Raw genomic sequence first — 6,000 nt, forward strand, 5'->3', positions numbered from 1 at the left:
TTACATGTATTGCAACTTACCTCAGGCATAATGGCGAAGATTGGTCACGTCTTTGAAATAAAAGAAAAAAAAGGGTTAATAAAATAAAGGGTTAAAATTTACACGGCTTCATCATGTATAGAAAGGTGATAGTGGAGAAAATGAATTAAAGAAAATAGAAACAAATAATGATGAGGAAATTAAATACACTGTTTTTCTTAAAATAAAAGAAGTTCCTGCAGCATAGTCTCGATAACCCCTGTAATCTTACCAGATTGCGTAATCTTACAGGATATTGGTATTTGGTGTATGGAACCTTACAAATTTCCTTAAAGAAAACACCCTTTCCCCCTTTTTTAAACATACCTGTTCTGTTAAATTGCAGAAAAAATCCTGTTTTATGAATTTGCCTTTTGCAAAATCATTATTTTAATGTAAATTCTGTTGTTTTTTTTACAGTGTAGAGCATCATTCTATTTGGTAAACTATTACCAAATAAGATCAGTAAAATGTTTTGTATCAATAATGCTGTACATTGTCACAGTAATTTGTTTCATTTATGGAAAGTAGGAAAGTCCTATGTACAAAAAGCAATACGTTTCAGCTTCCCAACAATCTGGAATTCTATTCCAAAATTTGTTCGCACATGCAAGTCTCTTTCCCTCTTTACAAGAAAATTCACACAATACTTTTATTTAAAATATTCCTAATTTTGCAGCTATGTTACAATATTATAGACGATTTGCCATAATACTTTTGCTTATCTTGTACCTTATGTTCGTTTTCTTTAATCCATTTACTTTTGTAACCTAAGTTCTCATATGCTTTTATTATTGTATATACTAAATAGTCTCCAAATAGCATTTATTATTTTTAGGAGACTTTAACCCACAAGGCCACTATTGGCTTTAATTTAAGTCCTCCTTTTCGTTTCTCATATTATTACTGTACACAAGGCCTAACTGTACACGAGTATCATTGTATTTAGTTTAAGTAGTTTATTGTTTGTTTTATTTCCGTATATAAAATAACAAATACAAAGTACATATACATATAACATGAGATGATGAGGTCAATGTTAAGATACAAGAATAAAAGGTAAGGCAATAAAGTTAATTATACGGCTGGTAATCCATATTCAGCTGCAATAATGCATTGCTGCTGGTCTTCCATGGAGCCAGTTTACTTGCAATAAGGCTATGATTACCATAATAAAAAAGGAAGTTGACCTTCAGACATAAAAGTGAACTCATTAAAAAAAGACAAAAAAAACATATAACCTACACTTACTCCCCCCCCCCCCTCCCCCGGTACAAATCAGTGATTTAATTTCATTTAGCACAGATATATTTCAAAAATGTATTTTTAAAAGAAATAAAAGTGGTGACATTACGCACGTACAAAGGGATTCTGCTGAATTCAGAGGCAGCTCGGTAAGAGAAAGATCTTTTACAACTATTGGTTCTAGGTCTGGGTAAACATATGTTATTTTCATTTCTAAGAGGGTAAGGAGTAGCTTTTGTACGAAACATACTTTTCATATATTCAGTGGACATGTTGTTACTAATCTTATACATGAATAATATAAAATGAGTATACACTGTGAAAAAAAAGAGTAAATTTACGTTGGTCATTTTTTTGTTGGGTAATATATACGTTGGTTATTGTTTTGTTGGGCATTATGTGCCCAATACTTAGGCAAATTTTTACTCTGCCGCTGCCAAAATACAGATGTCCAATTTTTGGGCTAGTAATTGCCCTGCTGAGTGGTAAATGTTGCGAAACTTTACGATCACGAGTTGCGCTTGCAGCATGCTACACACGGTCGATAAGATATGGAGGAGCTTCTAGATGACTGGGGGCTGGGGAGCCTCGCTGAATCTTTCATAGATGAGTTGCTTAAACGTTTTTTAATTTTTTTATTTTGGACTTTACGTTAAGCATAATTTGTAAGGAATTTGTCAGAATAGGCCTACATACATGACATATATCTGACGCTGTTTTGTTTTTGCTTCACTCACTTGAGATATGCACTTGCACTTGTATGCAGCGTTATTGTGCATGCAAAGCACTTTCGGATAAGGTCTCCGGATCGACACGGACCAGGTACACGAAGTGAGTGTAGGCCTTGCCCAGATGTTGGGTTAATAACTTTATTAAAAAGTTGGGCAAATTAATGTCCCCCAAAATGTAGTTCAAAATATTACCCAACAGTTGGGCACATTAATGCCCCAACAACGTTGGGTAAAATATTGCCCAGTAGTTGGTAGGGTTGACTATCGGCCCAACGTTGGGCAAAATATTGGGTAAAATATTGCCCAATTTTTTCACAGTGTACTGTCTCTTTTGAATAGTGTCCCAACCCAGAATAGAATGAATATGAGAGGTTGAAGTGTGTGAATAGGGGTCAATTTTCAAAATTATTCTTCGGGCTCTATTTTGAATTTTTTGAAGTTGGTCAAGAAAAGATTTGTTAGCAAATTGATAGATAATGTCACCACAAGCTGTGTGCACCGAGAAGGTAGCCTAGCTTAGCCGGGTAATAATAGCAGGGCCCGCTGGGAGAACAGTTTTCGGAACTGAAGTGGCTACCCTGGGTAAATATACCTTTATTATTATTATTATTATTATTATTATTATTATTATTATAATCAAAATGAGGTAAAATTATTGAGTTATATATTAACTTTAATTCTGACAATTTTACAAAATGCTTTAGCCGTGTAATATAACTTATTTTCCCCAGTTTTTTACATAAATAATTTACGTGATCGTCCCACTTCATGTTTTCATCCACAAAGACACCTAGATACTTAACAGTTTTCACTTGAGTCAGTAAATGACAGTCAATTTTTAGTTGTAAATGTTGTGACCTTTTAAGCATTTTAGTCGTTCCAATCAACATGCTTACAGTTTTATCATAGTTTATTTTCAAATTATTCATCTTCATCCATGCAGATAAACTTTCAAGTTCCTTATTAAGGACGCGTTCAATAACTCTAACATCTTTATGTAAGAAATATATGACTGTGTCGTCAGCATAAAGGTGTACGGTGCACTCTTTGAATTCAGAAATTATATCGATAAATAAAATGAACAGTAAGGGTCCATGGAGAGATCCCTGGGGCACTCCTTATTGCACGTTTACATTTTAAAAATACTGATGGATATATTTGAAGTGTATTTCTCTATGTATATCTGTACTCATTGCCTTTTTAGAAATGAATAAATGAACTGAACTGAACATTATTTGAGAAAGAAAATAAAACGAATTTATCAAGGCATACAACCATACTTAAGGCAAATGTACCAACTCAGCACATGAGTTTGTAGTCCTGTGAGACCCAAGGTGCGTGTGTGTGTGTGGTTGGCTGATGTGTTCTTCTAATGTTCCAAAATTGATGCCAATATCAAACGAAACTTCAATAGCCTTTATAATTTATTTATTTCTTATATGAATCAATGGTACCAGATTTCGGAATAATGATAGTAATAATATGAATAATAGCAATTATAATGATAACACCGGTAATAATAATGATAAAAATAATAATAATAATAAATACATGATTATACCACAAATCACGCAAAGATATCTATTCGATGCTTGCATATACATGTATGATATGTCAATAAGTCAACATAATCCTTGAAAAAAAATATTACAACAGGATTAATTGTAAAACTTTATTATACAGCAAAATTATCGTACAACTAATTTTATAGCACATAATAATACAATGAAATTGTTGCATGTTACTACCTCTGGTCAGGATATAATCATGCTTAAAATTGTTGAACATAACTTTTTTTATTGTATATTGTATAATCAAAGGATACTTACAAATATTGTTGGAGTCTGTAAAGTCCTCAGAGGCTTTGGGAACTTGATATGCCTTTTAAGATGGTTTTATGGGAATATCATGGACTAGTCCCTATTATTTCAATATGAAGACGCTTCTAGCTCGGTAGTCTTAGCAACAGACCAACGGGGGGATGAATAATAAGACTAAATGTTATCATTCATTGTCAAGTTCGCAACTCACAGTGCACTGCCCCTATCAAAACAGTGCATTGGAAATTGCCACAAAATGCTTTCTGCCAATTTTACAAAATAAGATCAGGAGCCCGTAACACAAAGCTTAGCAATGATCGTTATACAAATGTTGACGATTGATTGAATAGACTACAATGTACAATCAATCGTAAAACCAAGAGTACGATCAATCGTTACGCTTTGTGTCACGGAGCCGGGATATGTTTTTCATTTGTGATTTTTTCGATAATCAACCCCCTAGATCGACGTTAAACATTTATCATCACCTAGAATGAATTGAATGTTGTCTCTATATTTCAGGGTGACCAGACGTCCCGTATTTCCCGGGATTGTCCCGTATTTTGCTCCTTCGTCCCGGCATCCCGATAAACCCTTCCCGGGACGCCTATTTGTCCCGTATTTAAGAATATTGAACAAAATGTAGTTAATACATTTAAAAGTGATGAATTTTCATCAAATAACCAAAAGATGACGAGCAGAGATAACAATGAAACTAATTTGGAGATGTATAAATGAGGGTGGAACAAATGAGTTATCGTAACTAGATCTTGTTCTTTCAGCTTTCGTTTTGATTCTTGTTGTGCATGATGCCGCTATGTTTCATCTATTTTTTTAAGTTTGACAATGTTTTGCTTTAAAATTTTCATATCTAAAACATTTTAGTTCTTCAAATTCTAAAAATGTATCAAGCACCAAATATCATATGATTTTTGTTAGATGACTGGATTTTTTGTTTGCTTGAAGTTTCTTTCTTTCTTTTGTATCATTCTTTGTTCATCTTTATATCCTTCCTGCTTGCCCTTTTTTGTTCCATCTATCTTTATTTCCGATCTTTTTTTTCCTGAACCTCTCTCTCTCTCTGTTCATTTGTCTTTCTTTCCTTCTTTCTGATTTCCTTTATTAAATTTCATTTTTTATTTCCTGAATTCATCTTTCTTTCCTTAAACTTTTCTTTGCTTCCTTCTCCCTTTCTCTCTTTTTTGTTCTTCGTCTCCTTCCAGTATTTTCTCTTTCTTCAATTCTCTCTTCCCTTCATTATTTCCTCCCTCTCTTTCCGCATTTCTTTCATTATTTATTATATATTTCCTTCTAATTTTTTCCCTTATCATTTCTTTCCCTTCCTTCCTCCCTTCCTGTTTACTTCTTTCTTTCTTTGTTTCTTCCAAAGAATGAGGGAAACATTTTTCTTTCCTTCATTCTTTCTTTTCACCCCTTTTTTCTTATTTTCTTTTTCCTTTCTCTCCTTTATTTTGTCCTTCACACATTTATTCTTCTTCCCTTCCTTCCTTTATTTTTCTTTCTTTCTTTCTAATATTCATTTCAAAGAATTGACGGAAACATTTTCTCTCTCTTTTATTCTTTCTTTGTTCATTCTTTTATTCTAACTTTCTTTAATTTTTTTTTCTGTTCATTTTCCCCTTCAGTTCGTTTTTACTTTCTTTCTTTTCAATTCATCCCTTTTCTTTTGTCTTTTCTCTCCTCCATTCTTTCGTTTACCCTCCCTTTCAATTCTTATATTTTTCACAAGTCTAACACTATGTATCTTTATTGATCCTTTTTGTCGATTGTCCCGTATTTCATTTTGTGAAATCTGGTCACCCTGCTATATTTCAGGAGATATTTTTGTTAATTTTCTTAGGTTTTTTCCATCCAAATAATTGCAATTACGATATATACCGTTTTATTGATTATATTTACAGCATGCATGTATATATAAATGGGGGTTACTTTTAGAAAATCTGTCACTGTTCGTTGTTTTTATTACAATGTATTCCTTGTGTAATTTAAGTAAAATGTGTGACGAAGTTCTCACTCGATTATTTACATAACTTAACCTCAAAATATGAAAATAGAAAATATGAATATATTGTTTATCTTATAACGTGTGAGTGAAACAACCTTACAAACCCCCAATTTAAATAGGGAATATCCTATTAACTCATACTTGTTATATACGGCCTGAA

The 6,000-nt window shown here is 32.7% G+C and overlaps 1 long non-coding RNA gene across 1 annotated transcript; it reads left to right on the plus strand.

Annotated features, from left to right (window-relative positions):
• The first annotated feature begins 4,144 nt into the window (after positions 1–4,144).
• Positions 4,145–5,799, plus strand: LOC121417071. Its single transcript, XR_005970307.1, has 3 exons — positions 4,145–4,337; positions 4,541–4,542; positions 5,654–5,799. It is a non-coding gene; the product is annotated as an uncharacterized LOC121417071 (long non-coding RNA).
• Positions 5,800–6,000: the final 201 nt, after the last annotated feature.

The sequence above is a fragment of the Lytechinus variegatus genome, chromosome 6 (assembly GCF_018143015.1).
Source record: "Lytechinus variegatus isolate NC3 chromosome 6, Lvar_3.0, whole genome shotgun sequence".
In the NCBI taxonomy this organism is placed as follows: domain Eukaryota; kingdom Metazoa; phylum Echinodermata; class Echinoidea; order Temnopleuroida; family Toxopneustidae; genus Lytechinus; species Lytechinus variegatus.